The 22,502-nt window shown below is 40.3% G+C and overlaps 1 long non-coding RNA gene across 2 annotated transcripts; it reads left to right on the forward strand.

Annotated features, from left to right (window-relative positions):
* The first annotated feature begins 386 nt into the window (after positions 1-386).
* On the forward strand, positions 387-21,579 carry LOC123023852. Of its 2 annotated transcripts, none has more exons than XR_006414819.1 (3): positions 387-10,462; positions 12,040-12,198; positions 12,920-21,579. It is a non-coding gene; the product is annotated as an uncharacterized LOC123023852 (long non-coding RNA). The 2 variants fall into 2 exon arrangements; XR_006414820.1 differs by having other exon boundaries at positions 392-1,348.
* The last annotated feature ends 923 nt before the right edge of the window (positions 21,580-22,502 follow it).

A 22,502-nucleotide genomic window follows, 5' to 3' on the forward strand; every position in this document is an offset into this window, starting at 1 on the left:
ACATTTGTGTAGGAATTTTAAGAAAACAATTTTTGGGGTACTGCACTGGCACCTGAGTTACATGGGGCAAGGGGTGGAATACTGCAGGAATGGCTGCTCCCATAAAATGACAGCTGTATGGCTCTCTGTTCAAGTGACATTTCTTGAAGTTATCATGGGAATCAGACCTTAGCAATGAGAATTGCCATTGATGGGGAGCAAACAGTCGATCTCTCTCTCTCTCTCTCTCTCTCTCTCTCTCTCTCTCTCTCTCTCTCTCTCTCTCTCTCTCTCTCTCCATAAAGAGCTAAGAGACAAGACATGCTTTGTATTTTTGGCAGGATGAAGGGAAGGGAGATTGTGGCAGAGACAAGTGAAGTAGCTGGAAAACTATAGACTGACAGTCCAAACTAACCATGTACTAGGCTATAGGATTAATTTGAATAAAGACTCCCAGAAATTATTTGAAAATTATGCACTCCCAGATATATAGTTTTTTATTCTGCCAATAGGAGTGTCTTCACATGAGACAGAAGATTTACCAAAGCTACTTCTCCTGTTTGCAAGGGGATTAAAGCATGCTTCACACTAGTGTGTGCTCCCCTGCTAGGTAGAAATGTGTGTGTGTGTGTGTTTCTGTGTGTGTCCCTCTCTACTTTTCCATACGCACCATTACACAGCACAAGGTGGTGCTGTGGTATAGAGTGGGATTGTGAAACTGCACTAGGCTTCTCTAGAGATAATGGTGCCATGGAAGGAAAGGAACAGTCTTTCCTTGCTTTTTTAAAAAATGTTGTAAAAATGCTTGGAAAACTCAGGAGAAGACCTAGAGGAGGAGGAGGAGACCATGAAAAGGTCCTGAAAATTTCTGTGAATGAGAGATCATGAGCGTACATTAAAGCTCCAGCTTTAGCACTGTGGTGTCGTTCATGCAAAATGACAATTCTATGAACGATTACTTCCAAAGTCATATTAAAATACTTTACAATGTGTACGTATTGTTTTAGCAGCCATCTGATGAACAAGAGGCAAATGCCTGCAAAATCTTATGCTTTATTTAGACCTTCTGAATAAGTAACATCTGTTCCGGCTGATGGAAAATATCCTTTTGGTCACCGAGGGATCGCAGTCATGTTACCCCTGGAAAGGTCTGTGTGAATCAACAGTCAGATAGACTCATCACTCTGCACCTAATAGATATATACCAAAATGAAGCCAAGGCATTCCTGTCCAAAGTGGGAGGTAACAACATGCTCTCCCGTGGATGACAGAATCAGACAGCTTGGGAAAAAGAGTAAGAGAAAGAAAAGCAAAGCTTCTATAGTTTCTTGCTGTTGGGAATGCCTGCCTGCCACCACCCAATCCAGATGTAAGCACTGTTTATCATTAGTTCAAATGTGATCATTGCTTTCTTATATATTACAGCTTTACAAATGATGAGTAAAACAGAAGGCTTATCCAAAATGTGTTGGATAGTTTTAGGCACTTCCCGCTTAGCTTTAAAACAGAGCTGGATTTATTTAGTAGATGCATCACTGGATGAGCTTTTAATCTGAAGCATCAGTAGCTTCCATAAAAAAGAACAGATGGGAAGCTTCACTCTTAATGTTCAGGATTGTTTGTTTTTATTCTTCACTTAAGTGTCAGGATTGGCCAAAAGCAGAGGGAGAAAAGGATGGGGCCATTGCAACAGAATAGGATAATAAAGAGATCCTGCCTCTAATACAGGATTTCAGGTTCAGAGAGAAAAGAGTAAACTGAAGTTATAACAGGTAATAGCAAGGATTTGATTATTTAATTTTTGCCACTCCACTGCATTTGCTTTGCTGGCACCTTCCTCCTCCTCTGCCTAACAAGCATATTTTTGCAACAGGCCACCCGTCATCATTCAATAGCGCTCAGGTGATGCATGACATAAAATCCCATGCAGCAAATATTAATAGCACAATCCTATGGCCTTCCACCATCATCATCATTGGAGTCCAAGCTACTTTCCCCTCTCTCACAGCTGGCTGTCCCCCATGAGACACAGCTGGACCTCCAAGGGGAAAAGGAGGCATGCTGGGGGTAAGGTGGGCTGGGCAGGGCCATTGTATTTCTATCCAGAGGGCCATGTAAATAAAATGCAGGGTACAGAGACATGGCAGCATAGCATTGGGTGCTCATAAGCCCCCCTTTCATCTGCTGCAGGGGCAACAGTAAAAGTATCAGCTTCTATGTGCCTTCCATGTGCTTGAGTAGTATTGCAACATTCCAATGAACACCTGAAAAGGTCTACTCAGCAGGTGGGATAGGTAGAAGGATTTATAAGGTCTTATAGCACTGGCAGGATGTGGAGGATAGAAAAGCCTCAGCTTTGGTCATTCCTTATTCATGATTGTCTGTGGAGTCTTTGCGTGATGTGGCAATGCTTCAGCTTTGTTTGCGTGTCTAAGCCACATTTTTTTCAAAGCATGGGAAATGCTGCATTTCATTGTGAAAGCAAAAGAAAGCATGCTATTGTGTTTTATTTCGCTATAGCACTCCTAGAGGTTATATAGTAGAAAACCATTAAAGGAAATGCTCTTCATGTAATGCTTGGAACTCAGTTCTGTGACAAACTCGGTTCACTGCTGATTAACAGCTTTGCAAAGAAACACTCATCTGCCAAGAATATTGTCTGCAGCAGCCCACCAGATGTTTAATTCAACTCCCTCTATCCCAGCCAACATGGCTAATGATCAGGAATGCTGGAAAACTGAAGGGTACCAGATTGGGAAAAACCTTTCTATATAAATACCAAGTCATGAACATATGAATTATTATTCCCTGGATCCATAGTCCTCAAAATATGAATTAACGCACCTTTAGGATATAGAAACAGTTAAAGAACCTCTCTACTCCCCAGAGTGGATCAGTGGTAATGCAGTGGTGGAGGATGTGCTTTGTAGGATAACACCCCTGATTCCATCACCAAACTATGGTTGACAGGATATCAGGTGGAGCAGCCGTCAGGGGTTTTCTGTGAAACTCTGAATTGCTGCTGCAAGATAGGAAAGAGCAGGAGAAGGCAATCCAGTGTCTTCAAGATTTTTGGACTACAGCTCCCACAACTGAGCATTGACCATGCTGGCTAGGTCTTATGGGCATGGTAGCCCAAAACATATGAAGGACACCAAGTTACCTATCCCTGGTGTTAACCCTCCTGGGTTTAGTGAAGCATTATTTTGAGAGTATGCAATATTTATTTATTTTATTTAGCAGGTAACTGACAGATGCAAGGAACCTTGCTATATACTTGAATGTTTCCAACCTGAAAGCAAGAGAGGATTGCGTACAGATGATATCATTGCAGAACTTCGGAGCTAGTACTGAAATGCTATCATAGCCTATGGGACAGAAGTTCAATTTTTGTCTCCTTCCATGGCCTTTGGTCAAACCAGCTTTATAGGTTTTTTTGTCATGTTCTTCAACCTAGTGCATTAAACTTCTGGACTTCTTCTTCCTCTCTGAATGAGGAGAATGAGCATCTTCAGCCAAGCAGGTTTTTTCCCCCTGCCCTCCCATAAATCAAAGCAGTGACCATATCATGTACTTAACAGCAAAACCATGTAGAGTATAAGTCTGTCTGAATAAGTATTGTTCTTCCATATTTACCAGTCTATAACAGCAGTAAGACAACAGCTAACTTTACAATGAGAGAGCAATATAAAATTATGCCACTGTCATTTTCTCTATTCTTTTCTCTGTAAATATACTCTGCCAATTTTCTTTTTCTTCCCACATGGCACACATCTGATCAGAACACATAATAATGTGTTTGTTATTACGTGTGAGCTGCTCTGAGCTGTCTCAAGAAAGAAAAGAATAGAAGAAGTAGTTGTAGTCATAATAAAGATAACAGATTTCAACTGTTCTAAGAGCTTCACATACATTATTTTAGAAATCCTGACATGCACTGGATAATGCAAACAGAATGTTGCTAGATCAGGTTTTTACATTTTGATAGCTCAATTATATGGTTGAAATTAAAAGGACATATAAGCATGCTCTATGAAGGATGCAATGTTTCCTAGGAAGAGGACTGTGCATTAGGGTTACTTGTGTGCATGGTGAGGACATTTTCACCTTCCAAGTTTAAAGGGGCTTCAACTGGGCTTATAAAGGCAATCTAAATCTGTATGGTTTATTTGTACCAAAGGCTTCTCCTTTTCTGCCTTTCCTTTTGGAAGAACTTAATGTAAAGATCATCAAAGAAGACTATTATAAGCTTCCATCCTCAACATACTTTCAAGCAAGGCTGGGCAACCCTTTTCTAATAAGGGCTGAATTACTTCAAGATGCTTAAGCAGTACTAAGCCTGGCTGGGGGCAGGAACAAAACCAGTAGTGGATGGAGCCAATGTCAGTGATAGGTAGGATCTTAACCAAAGGTAGGTGGATCACCCCCTTTTGCTTCTCCTTTCTGAAACCTCCCCTTCTCACTACATCTGCAATCTTTTTCTTTCTTGCTTGCTTGTTTCCCATGTAGCAGGCTGCCAAGGAAGGCATAAATTGCTCTTGTTAATGGCATGAACTGATTGCAGGCAAAATGCCTTTGAAATTAGGTTGAAAGCCACATTAGACAGATGGCCACAGGTTGCCCATCCTTGCTTTAAAGTCTTGTAAGGGCAAGTTGATTGCCCTTGCATTATCTCTTTTGTGATACTGTCCTGATAAAATATATCCCATTGTCACATTTTCATGAAGGTTGTTACTGCAATCAAAAAGCAAAACTAAAACTATATAGGTCTTTGCAACTCCCTCCCTCTGTTCCTCAAGGCAAGGTGCTGATCGGTGAACACTAAAAAGTAATATGATAAAAGTCCAAGAAGTGAGCATGTGCTAATGAGATGGGTCTAATAAAAAGGGGATTGTTTAGAGTAGACAGACTGGAGCTCCAACCCAGCTATCAGAGACAGGTTTGACAGAAGGCCATAAAAAGGAATACCCTGTTTAGCTTGAGCGGGCATTAATGTAGCAGCCAGACTTTTTCTAATGATCTATGAATAACAAAGAAAGATTGTCTTCCTGACAGAAGTGAGTTACTGTTACCATTAAAGATGATAGCACAATCGGGAAGCAGAAGTGGCACAGTTCCTCGAAGATGGAATACTCATCCATCCTGCCAACCATTATATTCTCACAGAAATGGGATGGATATGAATTAAAAGCAGACCTAAAGTTAACCTTTCCACACTTCAGACTGACACTTGGACACTATCACGAGTGTGCCAAAAAAGAGGCATGTCCGCCTATATTATATTTCTGGGAGGAAGAGGGAAACGGTGGCTCATGTATGGGGAACATACACACACAAAACAATGTTTTCTGAAATGCTGTTGGCCTTAATCCACCTTCCCTGACTTGGAGCTCTCCAGAGGTGTTGGACTGCCTCAGTCGCAACCTATTCTGCTAGAGGCTTTCCATCCCCTCTGGAGAGCATCCGGCTCCGTAAGGATGATCGTAGGGCTGCTTCAGGATCAGACACACTCTGCTTCTCCCATATGCTTGCTGAGTTTGATCTTAGTGCTATCTAGAAGCTCCCTGAAAAATGTCACGCAGAAACAAAACCTCTGTCTTTATCAGCTTCCTAATACCCTTCTGCTAGTTTCCTTCCTGCACACTTCCTTTGCCTATAATCATATCCTGCGTCCAATCCCTTCTCCCTCAGGAATGCCTGCTGCCAAGCCGGATATCACAGAAGCTACGCACTCCATACTCCCCAATTGTTCAGGGGTCACATGACAGGAGTCTGAGGCTGCCATCCTATATACATTTACATGGGAGTCAGCACTGCTGAACTTAATGGGATTTACTCCTGAGTAAACTCGTACAGCATTGCACTATTACTTTCTCATCCTTGGTGCAGAGTTTTTGAATGGAAAAGTGAAGCTTATCTTACCTGGCTAAGTTTTCTTAATTCCAGAGAGTCAGTAAAGATTGTTAATATCCCCACTTGCAGAGCAAATGCATTTTGCAGAGTTTAATAATATATATTTTAAAGGGAATTAAGCTATCTGTATTTTTCCCCTCAGGGTGTATATCCTCCCTGTCATAAATATAAATGTAGCTACTTAATCCCAGATGACAAAATTTCACATCACTATCTTTTTCTTCTCTTAAAATTTAAGGATTATAGTGTTACCTTAGCCATATTTTGAGTTTAAAAAGATATATAATCAGAACACTCTCCTGTCGATAATACAAAAAGTATGGAATGGAATAGATTTATTTTGAGGGCTTTTCCCTCTTTTTTTTAAAAAAAGAAAAGCAGAGATCTCTGTAAAAAGCCCAGCTTTTAAAAGTTTTATTGTTAAATCAGCCATTGTTTTTGGCCAATAAAATGGAAAATATGTGCTTTTATGGGTTTATAAAAAGGCAAACTATGGTTGCATGAAAAATAACTTTCACCGATTGAGTACAGGTGGAGACTTGTTTAAACTCCTAAGACATAAAGGCTTAGTATGTATGACTGAAAAAGGTAACATGGCACAATAAAAAGTCTTCCTTTCTTCAGTCATCAATCCACCGGGTATTCCATGTCAAATAAACGCTACAACAATTTACAGTAAAAGTACACAGTGGAAGTGCCAACGTTAACACTTCTTAGGTTTGGAGGGCGTCCAGATTTTTCACGCCAATATTTAACACGGACTGAAATGTCTTTTCCATTGGAAGTGTCAGCTGTAACATGCTTTGCTATATTTGGCAACATGTGTATGTGGAGCATAAAGTCCAACGTGTGTGATGTTCATTTTTATTTCAACCATGATAAATGGTAGTTCATTTGTTTAAGTGCACATGGCAGTTTTAGTGTTCCTACTATAAATTTTGGCTAACTTCTATTGACATGCTGTATTAAACTTAAGAAAAACAAATTACACTTCAGCCGTTTTAATTGACTAAATGTGTCAAAAACACAATAAGTATAACATTAGAGGTCAAGGCCTTAGACTATACTATAATGGGTGTTGTGGCAAGTGTCCAGACTTTTTTCCCCTCTTTCTTTTTGGTACATTTCATTTTTCACAAATGTTTAGCACAAGGCAGGCATTTAACATTTCTGAGTGCTTTGAGTCTGAAACTAGAATTCTCTTGTAGTCTATAATCAGCCTATTTGAAGTTTTCATTTCAAAGTGCTAGTCCTGAGTTTTCCTTCTGGCCACCTGTAAACAAACTGTTTAAACAGATACTTTCAATTGGAGGAATGAAATAAAGATTTATGCTACTCAGTGCAATTGAAAACAGAAACCATGTTTAGAAGTCATCTTTCCTTTGCTAAATACATGAGCAACTCCATGGTCCTGAGCCAGAAAAATCTTGGCAGTACTTCATTCCTAAGGGACTTTACTGGAGTCTGTCAGTTTTGACTCATGTCTTTTATATTAAGTGCCTGATAACACACGTCTTCCAGGATTTTTTAACCTGATTTGTATAGATGAACAAGTGAAAACTATTACCACAAAACTGAGATCAGAATAAAAGGCTTTCCAAATAATTCTTTTAGCATTTATATAGCACTTTGGAATGTTTTAAACAGTCCAGAATGGTCCATTCACAACAGTGCTATTAGGTGGTTCAGTATTATTCTCCCAGGTGGGAATCTGAAATGCTGGGCTATTCTACACAAGTTATTTACTGTGCATTCAAGATTCCTCACTTACAGTTAAGGTTTTCTTGGGCACTATTGTGATCCTCTCTTGCCTCTACTGGTTCTCAGAGCATGTTCCCATTTTGTTTTTAGAATGGGGAAAATGGGGAATTATTTCTGAGAGTGCTACTTTTATTTCTGTATTCGAGCTATTCTGCTATAGTAAGCACCGGCTAGAGATTATAGAGAGGAATAATGGGAAAGGAAAAGCTCTTGGTGTCCACTCAGGTCTCAATTTTGTAACAAAACTGAAGTTTGCAACTAATAACTTTGTTTAAAAGATCTTCGATTAATGGTTGAGGCCATTTAGTGACTTCACAAGAAAGGAGAGATTAAACCAGGAGAGGAGAATTACGTGTTCACAGCTCGGTTTCTTAGCTATTGGCTCCACTGACAGTGCAGTTCCCACACATGCCTACTCAGAGACAAGCTTCATTAAGTTCGACAGCACTCGCTCTCAGCTAAGTGTGTTCAGCCTCACTTGCAAATTTCCTTGTTAGAAAGAGAATCTTCTTTATGCTAATGAAAATCATCTGTCTCATGTGAGGAGGTCTGTACCTTCTTGCTCTTAAATAAGAACTGTGTCTTGTATCACATGTGCTGTATGCTACATAAACCCAGATCTTTAAAAGCCTTCATGAAATTGCCAGGAGCCCATTGAAGTTGACGGGCTTCTTGCCATTCAGCTGGATGGAGGCCACAGGATTTCACCTGACACTTTCAAAGTGCTTTGGGGTGTCATGAAGATGCAGTAAGATTTGAGCCAAAACATTGCTCAGTACCACTGAGAAATACGGTTAAAGGGCATGATGAGATAGCTGGTCTTCCCACTGAAACAGGCCTCCAGTACTCAAGCATTTCATGAGAAATGTCAGTGGTGTGGTTAGGAGGTTTCAAGGAATGACTTGTGAAAATCCATTTGCTTCTCCTGAAAGCAAAACCATGTAGGCAGGTTCCACTCCCATTTAAGGTGTTATTTCTGCATTATGGTAAAGCCTGAAAGCAGGGCAGAAGGTATTGTGAACATTAATGGCACTCAAAATAACCTCTGATTGCTACTGATTCTGTTACTGGAAAGATTTTAAATGCTATTTTATAAATCTATAATGAATTCCTTACAGGAAGAAACCTTTAGAGCTCTGGATGCTGCACTGCAGCCTTTCCTGACCTGGTATGGTTCAGAGGTTTTAGCCTTTGACTCTTATCAACACCAGCCCGCATGTTCAGGGATGCTGGAATGCCACATTTTGGCAGGGAAGGCTGCCCTGCTGTTTGCCCCATTTGTGGAAATGATGAAGGCAGTTCTGGATAGGCAGTGGCCCTGTGGGATGAGGTGGGAAGATGAGGCTCCACATCCTGGCGCATCCACACTTTAAACTTTCTTCTCAAAGCATCTGGCATAATTATCCAATTAAAATCTAGTACATGTAAACCAAAAGCAGTTTTGTGATTGACAGAGAGGCTAGCCAGTCAGCAGTGTTAACAGCCCTGCTCTGAGAAGAGGAAAAATGCGTAGGAATGCTAATAATTTCCAATTTTTTTTTAGCAATGTTTCCTCTGAGTCCAGTTAGTGTGTAAAGACAGTACATGTGTCACAAATGCAGCCACTGTTCATCCGCTGACTTGTATGCCCACAGAAATAACTACGTGGCCTAAACTACATGGTCAATAGCAGGAAACTGAACCTGAAGTTTTTGGATATTTCATCCTCAAAGAGGGTGCATAGGATCCTGCTCTGGATCAGCATGCAAGTAGGGGAGGTTTAATCTTTCCATCCAGATGTTTTCACCCGAAAATTGCTCTCCTACTTCAGAGTGTGAGAGAGAGAGGAACAAAGAAAAAAAATCCCTATCATTTTCACTAGTGGAACATTTTCCATTTTTCTCTAGCCTCTGTGAAGTGTGGCCAATTTAGGTAGGAAAGTAATTGTGTGAGAATGCTTCCACCTTCCTCATCTGTGTGGATCTTCCAAGTTAAAAACTTCAACAACAGCAACAACAATGGTGAGGATCTGCAGCATGCTGTGTATTTAAGATTACATGTAAGCTAACCTTGAAATGATCAGAGGGTTAGGAAGAAAAGCTTCTCAAATCTGGGACTAGTTTGGTTACAAAAAATACAATGGAAATGGTGAATGAAGGCTGTCACTTTCATTGATTGCTTGTGAGTTTTCCAGGATCATCTGGCTAGCCCATGTTCAAGAGAAAATGTTAAATGAAAGGATTCCACTAAGAGCCTTTTTATGTTATCTCCAGACAGTTGATTCCACTCCTTCCGTGAGAAATTTGTTCCATGATCTAATTGTTCTTACTGATAGGACTTGTGTCCTCTTGTGCTGCAAGTTGCTGATAAACACTGTAATTATATTCATAAAATAATTCCTTGTATCTGTCAAAAACAGCCAATTTGATCCTTTTCACAATTAAAACAAGGCTGCAACAGATATGCATTTTCAAAATCTTAATAGTTATAAAATAAAGCATCTCAAACCCAGAGTTGTTTATTTGAATTAGGGATGCAGAAGTTTGCTTTTTATTATGAATATCTTTTGTTTTGAATTTCCAAATCAATATACAAACTAAAACTCAGTTATCCTTAATGTTCCCTGAATTTTGCAACTGAACTTTCCAATCAAAATAATGTATAAGAAGAATTAATGATGGGAAATGCAAACCCAAATATGCCTTTTAGTGAAAAAAAAAAGTTAAGTCATGAATACCCTCTTCCCATCTTATCTCAGACAGGAGGTCAATCTATTGAAACACCTATGAAGACTTGATTCAAGGGGAAGAATTTCTGCACATGGAGGAATGTATGTGAACATAAAACATGCCATTAAACTGTGGATGGATACTACGTAGGGAATGATACATCTGAATGCAAAATATGTCTGTTTTCAGCCAGCAATGCAAGGACTAGATATGTGAGAGCCCTCCAGGCACCTTCCAATTTCAGGTCAGGGCTGCAAGTTTCGGTGCTTTCCCCATGCTAAAAAAATCCTGTACCTGGACAGCAGTTGTTTCGGGAAGATGGCCTAGTCATTTCTCTGAGAAGCAGCTAGGTGAAGGAAGGGGAAACACCAAATTGCTTTGGTAGGTCAGGGCTGGCTGTGAGTAACTACAGCAGTGAGCCTCCATTTCCCATCACTTTGCTTTCAAGAAATACAGTCATGCCAACACCCCTGGCGTTTCTGTGTTTGGTGATACAGTTTTGCCTTATAGTCCTCACAACCTGAAGCTATTCTTCCCACACTGGTTTACGCAGTCCGCCTCTTCCCAATCCATTTCTTTGATTCCACCATTTCCAGTGCGGTATTTCCTCCACTCCAGAGCCATACTCTCCCTTGGTGTCCTCCCACTCAAGCTGCATTGAACTTCCTTCCGCAGTCATCCGCTTTTTGTGTGGGCCCAGCTGGCAAGAGCCACTACAATTCCCAGTCCTTGGCCTAGTCCAGCCCCCTCTCCAAATCCTTCTCCCCTTGTACACATATCTCCACCTTCCTTTCCCTCTTACTCTCTGCACCCCATAGCAGTGCAAGCCCTCCCTTCTTATACCCTTGATCCACAGACCCCACTGTTCCCTGCCATTTCTGGCATGCCCGTCCTGTCACTGACTATCCTGAAGGTTGAACCCACCAAGCTCCTAGTCCTCTACTCTGACTTCAGCATGCTCTTGTTCTCTTCCAACTTCGCTCTAACCCTCTTTTGTGAGGGTTTTTAAAATTATTTGCTGCAAATCTTCACAGAAGTGGCCATTAGAAACATTGGCATGAATACTTCCCTTTATTCTTACCACTGCTTTTCTACCAGGAAAGGATTTCTGACATGAAGGACATGCTTATCAAGTTCAGCTCACAAAAATGATGGTGGTACTGGAAAGATAGCAATCCAGATGTATTAATGCTTCTCTTCTACCTTTAGAAGACCTGGCACATGTTCAATGATGGAAATACACTGTGTTCTAAAGCTTTTATATCTGTGGCAGGCCAAGACAAATTGCTTCCCTTAAATCTGGATTTGAATGTCAATGTTGGTTTTGAAAAGTTCAAGAAATTGCAGATGAATTTATAAGCTGTTGTAGAATAAGGTAATAATCCCCTGAGACACATGCACAAACCCCAACTATTTTTATTAACAGTTGTTTCCAAGGTTGACTTAACAGTGGAAAGCTACCTTTATAGAGCTTGATTGAGATATCTAAAATGCTGTATAAGGAAGCAGCAAAAACCAGTTTTCCCAGTCAATCCAGGCTTGTATTTTTCGCATTTTAATGCTTGCAATTGTTGTAATTATTTTAGTAAAAGGATTACCTAACTGAGTACATGCCATTTCTGTTACAATCCTAAAAGCATATTTATTCATTTGCTTCTGTGTTGCTTCCCTTTCTTAGTAAATGATATGACTACTGCCAAGTTAACTGATACAGAAGTGGAAAATCTGAACAGCATTCTGGGAAGAAACATTAAAACAAACCACAATTTGATAGCAGCAACAGCAGCAGCCACTCCAGTAGTGAGTGAGCGAAAGGAAGGCTATTCTACAACTGAAAGTGAGTTTTTGCATCTTTCTTTCTTACTTCCCTGGTGGACCTTCTTGAGTAGATTGAGAATCCCCAGGGAGGCATGGCAGTGACTCAGCACTTGCTGGCAACCTCCAGTCCCTTTGGGCCATTGCTAGGAGAGAGCTGGAGAGAGCTGGCAGGAGATTAGAATTTGGCCATTGTGCAGAAAGAAGAGGTGTCCTCTGTTGCTCCTTCCCTCCTTTCAGCCTGAAAAGAGGGCACCAGCCATGGTACGAGTGGAAGTAATCATCCTAGCCTGAAGGTCTACTCATCACTCATTCAGGATCTAATTCTGAAAGAAGATACAGAGCTGGCATGTATTATAGAGACCTAGCTGAGGAAAGAGTTTATCAATATACCCCCTGCTAGTATATTCTGTGGTTTATGCCATGGGGAAATGGGTGACAGCAGTCGGTAGGAATGCTGCTGACCACATGGCCCATTCAGCAGTTCGTTAACTCTGAGGGCATGGTGCAGCAGCTGTGTGCTTGGGACAGGCAGCAGTTCTGCTGGTATATCAACAGCCTCCCTGGTAATCTAGCCTGGGTGACTCCCAGGCAGGCGTTGGATCAACCCAGACTTCTTTTTCTGGTGGATTTCAGCATTCGTGTCATGGCTCCGGACTGAAGTCCATACACCTGCCCCAACCAGGATCTAGCCTTGTGGATGCAACAGGGTGCACTCTCAATTTGGCATTTTGTTTTTGTAGGTGGAGGAGTTCTGTGTGATTCCATTGTCAGAGATATATCACTACCTAGTTAGTTTTGGACTGGCTGTTGGCATGGACCTCCACAGGGGTGGAGAGCCAGTTAAAATGGTCTGTCCCAGGTGAGTGATGGACCCAGAAGTGCTTGGGAACTTTCTGCCTTGTTTGTCAGTGGTACTGTTGAAATTCTGCCTTATCTATGGAATATGAAAATGTTCTGGGCTATTGACGCAATTGCTCCTAAGGTTATCACTACTATGACAATTTTTTTGTACAATAAACAATTGCATACAATGGACAGATAGTTAATTTTATCCAGTTGTTTTAATATTATAATACTCTATTGTTTGGGATGTTTATTGTTATTAAGTTTCAATTATTTGCTATCATATTGATAACATTAGCAAATAAGGCAGTATATTACTAGGTTGCTTTTTATCTTACCATTACATTAAAAATTGCAGAAATTAAAGCATAATATTTTAAACACATAAAGATCACTGAGTGTTTTGAACAGAGGTGGAAATTCAGCCCGGCTATGTACAATGTTAAGCTAATCTCAAAATGATTTCAGTATAAGTGATATGTTCAAGATGTGTTCCATCACAGAAGCCTATTTCTGCTTCCACAAGAGACTTTTTTATCAGGTCTGGAAAGAAAAATGGTTAAATGAATAGCTAAGAACAGCACATATCAAGCACCTAGCAAAAACACATGACAGAGACACTAAAATGTTATACTGGAGATTTTCAAAATGCTCCGATTCCACAATAAAGATACATTGGCAATGATTAAAGGAATGGCTTCTCCCATCTGTAGTTCAGTATCTTCCTTGGACACCCTTGTCCAGGCGCCTCACCAGTGGAAATACAAGCCTGGGGGCAGGCAGTGCTACCCAGGAAAGGGCCTTTGGCAGTGGCAGCAATGTTCTGGAGCTCCCAAGAGAAGGTCCTTCCAATCCTCAGCCATGGAATTTTTGGTGGTGTTTGAGCCTCTCTACATTTGAAGGATCCTCTTTCCTGAATGGTGTTTCTTTGGCTATTTTGGCTTGATTTCTGTTGTACAAATGCTTAATCTGAGTAACTGCTGGTGGATTGTTCTGCAGATTATTTTTTCATTTTTATTTTTAGAAGTATTTTGATTCATGACCAATCTCAGAAATCCCTGGCCAAACCAGGAATCTCTGCTTTTACTTCCATGCAGTCACTAACATAAATGAGAAGGATGTGGAAAGAAAGGAATCATCCTCAGGGAATGTCTCATGCCAAAAGAGAGGAAATCATGTATTTTAATCTGATTTTCTTATCTGAGCTTCCTATATGAATGATCTCTTTTCCAACCTGGTTCTTAGTCTGCCGGGTAAGGAACAATGACAAACGTCTGTTGATGTCCTCCTCTACAAAGCATAATGTATATGACACCACAGTAAAGGTGAGCACCTTCCTTGTCATTATGTAATCAAACCCTGCTTCACATCTCACACTCTATGTGTACTCAAGAAAGCACTGCATGTTCACCCAACAAACACATGTCTTCTACTGCTTGCATGTTAAAATGTATCACCTAGGAGGCTGAGATTCCTAACATAGACATGTGTTAAGATATCTTTGCTATTGTGTGATCTGTCAAACAGCTCCCTGTTCACCCACCTGAAGCCTTCTCCTTAATACCTTGCAGGGGATTTTAATGCTGCTGTCAAACTTCAAATGAAGATGCTAGAATATATTTTGCATCTTGTACGTGAGAATGAAATTGTATTTGAATGCAGACTTCAAAAGGGGGGGTATTTAGCATTTTAGGATGGGTTTGTTTTCCAGTAGTGCTTTCCCACTAGCATCAGAACCACCAGGAAAAGCCAAGAAGACTACTTTGGTCCACTACCCAAGTAAGGAGATTCTCTGCCCCTCCCACAGGAGCAAAATATCTGATGCTATCTGTCCTTGTTTGCCACCATCCTCACCAGGATGGTGGGGATCCTCCTCAGTGGTCCTCTGGAACCTTTGAAATACAGCAGTTGCAACTCCCCTTCTTTCCCCAGCAGAGTGAGCAACGCAGCAACCTCTCCCACCCCAGCACAGACAGAAGCCACCAAAAACAACCTTAGGTTTGCTATGTGTTAATTTCTCCTTATTGTCAGCTACCGTCAATGCCTGTTCGGAGAAAGGTGGGCCATAAATATTTCTAAATAAATATTGCAATGATGGTGTTATTGTTGACAATGAAGTATGTCCAATTTGATTTCGCATCAGAGGTGTGGACTTCACATGACTTGTCCTCGAGTGCAAGATTTTTCTTTCATAAATAACTACTATGGTGTTCAAAAGTTGAGGGCCTTTGCTTTCTACCCCTTTCCCTTCATACTAATACAAGGAATGGAAGCCACAGAAGGAAGCAAAAGGTTAATGGCCCCCTCTGCATCCTCCTCCTGCCACATTGCAGTCAAGGTCTAGCTTGGGTCCCTAGTACTGGTTATTTGAGAAGGAAATGTATTGCAGTCAAGCACAAACCTCCATGTGAATGACTTGTCATTTTTATCACCTGCTTTTTGCATTAGCACTTTTGAGAATCCTCTTGGCAAAATATGACACCAAATCCTCATGCATGCTTATATCCCTGTTTGAAGCAAATTAATATCTTGTAGTGCCTCTCAAGCCATTGACTCAACATAATCACTAGTGCCAAACTGAAATTTCTTCATGCTTTTCTTTTAACCATCTGTGAGCAGGTTGGTGGCAAATTGAAACCCTTCCAAAAAGGTTGTAGGAGGGGCAAAGAATGTCTTCCAAAAGCAGTATGGGGAAGGGCCCGTTGCTTCCCCTAACTGTCTGAGGCTGCTGAGGGGAGATTGCCCTTTTAAACCTTAAAGCAAGGCCCCCATGCTTCTTCCAGTGGTGTGGGATGCTCTCAGTTGCTTTTTGCTACCCAGAGATATTAAATGGCTAACCACACATCTCGGAGTGGCTTGGGAGCAATGTGACATCACATTGTGTTGTATTTCTCAGAAGACATTTTAGCAAGTGTGGGAGGCAGGAAGTGGCAGGGAGAGCCTCTCAGCTCTGTGAGTGATGCAGGAACATTGCTTTGAAGTTGAAATAACAGCAAAGAATCCACATACATTTCATTTGGCTGAGGTGAACAGTAATCCCATCAGTATGCAAACAAGAAATCATTGCACCCCATCTTTGTGTGGGTGCAACATCTTCAGGAACATTAAGAAAGGAATTAGGGTTCAACAATCTTGATCAACAATATGCCACTCAGGTATTTGAGCACCATAAACTTGTTGATATAGAGAAAGTAACTGAAACATCTGATGAAAACACAACTTGCCTTTTTAATGTAACAGAATCCTTATCTTTCACTAAAAGATCAGCCAGATGCTATAACATAGAAGTCAAGGAAAAGACTCAATTGATATAATTTGAGTCCTGCAGATAATCTTTGTTCCAGGCTGACTGCTACTGAAGGGGCTGAACCAAAAGCTTGAACCTGACAATACTTTTCCTCATGACCTTATTACCTTCATCTCATTGGTAATTATATTTGTGTGAGAAATACTGAAAATCACCCTTTGGGATAAAGGTCTTGGAAGTTTCATTGATAAACTAGGTGCGGGTCCCAGAGCTGGCATAAAATATCTTGTTTAGGTTGTAAAAATATATTAGCCTGTCATGTTATCTCCATAAATTTCTCTGCCACAGAAGGCAGGTAAGGTCCCCTGGATCCCTAGACTCATTACCACTTCTGCTTACTATTACCATTCATCAGCTGCTTTGTCACACATTGCAGGCTGAATTTGGAAAAGCTGCAATTCTGGAAGGGTAGATATCGAGTGAATTATTAGCTGTGACAGACAAACGTGTTTCCAAGCACTCTCTCTAAGTTCTTCTACACAGCAAAGCAACAATTGTGTAGGTGTTTTCAGTGTGATGCCAAGAGTGTCATGGTGGAACTGGTGGAGTAATCCATTCTTCCACTGTGTGTTAATTATGAACTTCTGAAACTTTCTATAACTTCAGCAAATTTAGATCCCATTTCAAAACCTGCACCGTTTTTTAATGGCAGAGTTTGTTAGTTTTGTTTGGGACAGGGGTGGGGAAGCTTTTCAGCTTAAGGGCCTTATTGTCTCTGTGGAAATCTGTTGGGGTCTGCATACCATCAGTGGGCACAACAGAATCAAGCCTGACGGGAATGCAACTGCCATCTGTTCACTCACACACTTATACCCATTTACTCAGGAAAGATGCGGGACAAGTGGAACCTTTGGTCATTGCCACATTAGAGTCCCCTTAGGCTGTGGCTGCCAGCTTTGCTCACTGCTCACGTTTCTCTTCTCTGGAGACCATCATTTCGAACCTCTTGCAAGCTGCTGCCAGGGTACCCCAGTGGAACCAGCTCCAATCAGCCCTTGGCTTTGACTTCAAGGCTTTGGGCAGAGCTTCAGGAGGGTCAGGATCCACCGAGCTTTAGTGCACTTTGGTGCACAAAACCCCCTGGAGTGGGTTTTGACTGATTATTATTGATTTTAAGCCTGCTCAGAAGTAAGCCAGACAATTTTTCTGCATGTCTTTTCAGAAGTACGAGGAGCTGAATCACCAGCTGCTTCTTCCCCAGTGCCCACCCTACTCCCCCTTGCAGGGAAAAGCTCTTGTCAGTTGCTGCACCATCCATGGCCCACAAGATGGCTGTTCCTAAACTTTGGTGTACATGTCATCCTCGTTATACAGCAGCCATTGTCCTTGTTGGACCTGGGATGTATAGAATCTCAAAGCTAGTCTATAAGCCTTTCATGCTTCCTCCATCAGGATTGGGTTGATGTTTTCAGAAACAAATAAGAACTAAAATAGCCAGGGGATTCAGCTTCAGAATTCCAGTAATAATAGGATTTATCCAAGTCACAAATGCTGAGGAAAGCACAAGAAATCTTTCACTACTAAGTTTCAGAAGTTAAGATCACCGTTCAATAGCAAATGGCATGACTCCTTAAGTAACAGGTGTTTATCCAGACCAAGTCATACTTAGAATACTTTCATTGGAATGAATGGGGTAGGTTAGTTAATCAGAGGAGCATAGCAAAGCTTTGATACAACTCTGCTTTATCCTGTGTATCCTCAGTGTCTCACGTCTCTCTATATTTATGCATTTTGTAGAAATGTCTATTTTGTATTCAAACTCTTGGCTTTGTTTTGAAAGCAAACCATAGAGAATAGTAATATGTTGGCTTAGAAAAGGAGAATGGTTCATTGTTACCACTTTTTTTCCCAAGGAAAAATGTAACATCCAACATGTCCCCCAGTTGCTCAACATCATTTAATGTATACAGGATTCAATATATGTATGATTCCAGCAGTCAATATTCAGGCAAGGTCACTGGGGATTCAACCACCCCTCTAACTTCAGAAATTTCAACAGGAATTGCCCAGACATCTCATTTTGACAGCTGTAAAAGATAGACATGCATTTATGTATGACAAGAAGCCCAGGAAACTAAGATTCTCAGTACGCTGAAACAGGTAGGTTTAGTCCTAAGAAGCATGAGTAGAAGACTGTTTCAGAGATGCAGAACCTCAAATGCAGCCTGCTGGGGGGAGCAATCTAATGCTCTGGCATTCCCAAAACAATTGCATCCCATTTTGTGGCCCTGCCCCATTCCCTTAACCATCAGGTGGTTTCCTGCCTTCTGAAACTTTGAAATGCCTGCTCTAAGGCTTACTTACTGGCAGTAAGAGCTTTAAGCTAAATTGTGCTGGTCTTTTGGACTCCACTCATTACTTTTGGCTCTGTCTCTTTTGCCTGAATCCCCATCCAACACTGGCATATTCCCACCAAATTTTGGAAAGTGGTTCTGAACCTCTGCTTCATCCATGAGTGTTCTTCTGCAAAGTATTGCTTGAAGGCTAGCCAAAGTCATTCCATAACCAAGTGCCTGGGGCTATATTACTCTGTAAGAAGGGATTATGCATTTTCATATCTGGGGTTCACCCAGCTTCTCCTGGTAAAGAAAGCCCTGCTGGTTGGACCACAAGCCATTTCCCATTGAAAAGCAGGACGTATTGGATAGACCGCAAATAATCACCACTCCAAAGGAGGGCTTGCTTTGAACGAGGGGTTTGGGAATTAGCAGCGGCTCTGCTTGCAAGCAGTAAGATAGCTTTGTAATAGGAAACGACATACAGCCGAGCCATTAGGGCTTGCTCTGAGCATGTGTAAGGTATTTAAGCTATAAACTGAATCATAAATAAATAAGATATGGAATCCAGAGGCGGAAAATAGCAAATGGTCTTGTGCAAATGGGAAGAACATGTGCAAATGAAAGAACTTCTCTGGATTTCAGTTTGTTTCTCTTGTGCAAAGTTCTTCTGCTGAGTGGGTAATAGCCCTGACATGATTAGAAGGACTTTTCTGCCTATGGCTGGGCTCCTCTGGCTCCAAACTACTCTGTGCTTTTTCTGAGCTCCTGCATGACTGCATTGATAGCATCTGTGCAGAACCATCATGTACCAACATGATCTCAGCCAAAAGGGAATTTTTTTACAGTACTCTGGAGGAAGTACTTTTGGTCAAGGGCTGGCAGTGAGAAGAGGACAGGAATTCGTATACATGAAGGGCCTGTTCAGGTGAAAGTAACTGTTCATGTGAACACAGCCTTGCTAAAGCCAGATGGAGGCTTAGCAGATGACATATTACAGGGTAAGGAGAAAAAGTGATCTGTAAATACTCTTTCAGTATCTGTGTTTCTGGCAACATGATAACTTTAATTGTGGTTCATTTATATCACAGATCTCTGATGAATTAACTGGACCAACAGTGAAAACTGTGGATCTGTAAAGTTGTAGACTGAGAAAGACAAATTCTGATGAGTTGGGCACTAATGTAAACCCAGTGTTTTATAATCAGTGGGAGGGAACAAATTTCCCTTCCTCTCACTCCTTCCCTCCCCATTGGATTATGTCAAAGATTAGCTGTTATTTAAGGAACATTGTACAAAGTTTTCCAAAGGATTTTCCTTGTAAATGATTACCACATGTTTGCTCTATTTAAACAGCTTACAGGCTGGATATATAAGATTGATTGATGGCATTGGTTCAAGTTGTTTTGTGACTCACTGATTCTTTAGGAAGAATTTATTCATGTTATTTATTGAAGGGCTAGCAAAATACAACCCATTGATTATAATTTCAAGTTTCTGGTAGAAACAATTGCAGAACAGATCCATAAAACCAGTCTAGTACATGCATGGGGTAGCTATTTCTATTGTACAGTGTCCATAAAACTATCCAGTGCTTCCTTCCTAAAATGCATCACTTTAGTTTGTGTTCCTAAGAAAAGCAACTAATCCATCCCTACATGGACTACTAAATGAAACTGAAATTGAATTGTGCTAGGTTACTTTTTCTATTAAGGTTTAATATAGCAAGAGAAAGATGGGTAAGAATGGCCAGAATGTTACGCTCCCCTTTATACTTAAAAGAGTGATGCATCTCTCTGTTACGTTCTCCCATCCTTCAGTGGCAAGTGGATTCCCCTCAAACACAAGGAGGGGCATACAGCAGGTGGAATCTATCACACAGGAAAATTAACCTGACAATTTTTAGGCAGCAATGTATTAGAGGAAAATCTGTACTAAAGCATGAATTGTATTAGTACAGAATTTTCTGCTTAGGATCTTTCTGCTTTCATAAAGAAAAAAGCAATATAAGAACACAGGAAGCTGCAAACCAGAGAAGCAACCAACTAAATCTTTGATTTGATGATCATGGTAATATATTTTTTTATTGTATTGGTTAAGAAATGACTTGAGGGTAATCAGTAGCAATCTTGGAAGGAACTAGGAGGAAGGAACAGTGAATTTTAAAATAGATGGAGTATATATTTAGTCAGAATCCTGGATCTGAAGGTTTTCACCTACAGGCATGGAAGGAGCTTCCATCTTCTGTTGGAGAAAGCTTCTTCCATCACATAAAGGGAACCAGTGTGTACTAATCTTATAGACCATTCGATTTTGGCACTAATGAACCTCTGCTGTTCACTGTGTAGTGCAAACTGAGCCCTAACAAGTCTTGTGCTATTGTTGAACCCTGATGACTATAACCTACCTTGATGACCTAGAATGAGACCTTTGGTATTTGACAAAATCTTTTGTTTTGTGCAAAGAAAAGTCATAAGAGCAGAACTGTGCAAAACAACTTGCTAAGAAAGAAAAGGGAAGGTGAGCATTGTAAACACTTCAGGATGTATAGCAGATGAATCAAAATTGGTAGTGGAGCTGATTATTTTGGATGGTTTGTTTTTACATCTCATTTAGCATTTAGTGGATGTGGAAATATGGAGATGCCAATATGGTAGGTCTCTGAAATAAGGTAATAAAATTATTTCCAGCAATTTAGGTATGGAAATACATAAAGGGAAGCACTATTGGTACAGATTTGTAAGCAGTAAAGTTGCTCTGCACTACACTATTATAAGAAACTCTAGCGTAATAATTCTAACATTTTATGATTTCATTCTGGAAAAATGTGGTTATAAGAACAACTTCTGGCACAGAAGAAACATTGGCTTTGTGTAGCTTCTAAAGAGAATAGGGTATGAGATGAATACCCCATAGAATACATTCCAGAAGTCAAACTAGTAAAAGAACAACAACCGTACAATCACTAAAATAATAATTCAAAATAAAACCTTTATGAATGATATTGAAGGGAAATATGTTTTATAATAAAAATCCATATGTTTTAGGACTTCTTAATTTTAATGCATTGCTAGATTCCTACACCTGGTTTGGTGCACCAGAATTACAACAGTCCAAATACAGCATATTAAGGCAACAGACCTTGCTCTTAGTTTGCTAGATGATACATAGAGCATAGTCAGTCATATATCTAGGAGAAGATGTAGTTTCAAAAATCTAGTTCATTTCATTTTATACTCCATTTTATACTCTAGTCCAAAGGTACCATCTCTAAGAGATTTTCTCTTCAGGTTATAAGAAATGATTAACAGATCCTAAAAGTGTTTTCCTCAACATGCTTCATCCCTTTCTGTTTTTCTAACAGACTCCTAAGTTTTTAAAATCACAAGCAACAGGTTTCTTACAGTTTCTCCTGCCCTCTATCTTCTAGCTGTAGGTGGTAGGAATGGAACACCAACCTAAACCAGTTATTTCTTTCTAAGATCCATGATACTTGTTAACAATATTTACTTATTTAATTGTTAACAATATTCACTTATTTATCTGGCCAGGGTGACTTCTTTTCTTTTCTTTTATAACTTTTCTTTTATAACTTCTTTTATATCGTTTATATTTTTTATTTATTTTATATTATTAATTTTAATTTTATATTGTTATTTTTATATTGTATTGTATTTTATTGTGTTGTAAGCCGCCCCGAGGCTTCGGCAAGGGGTGGCATAGAAATGTTCTTATAATAATAATAATAATAATAATAATAATAATAATTTTATATATATATTGCGATTTATATCCTGCCTTTTTCCTAGAAAGGGCTCAAGGCAGCTTACATCATCTCTCCTCCTCCATCTTATCCCCACAACAACAACCCTGTGAGGTAGGTTGGGCTGAGAGTCT

Source organism: Varanus komodoensis, unplaced genomic scaffold (assembly GCF_004798865.1).
Source record: "Varanus komodoensis strain SLA01 unplaced genomic scaffold, ASM479886v1 scaffold21, whole genome shotgun sequence".
Lineage (NCBI taxonomy): Eukaryota > Metazoa > Chordata > Lepidosauria > Squamata > Varanidae > Varanus > Varanus komodoensis.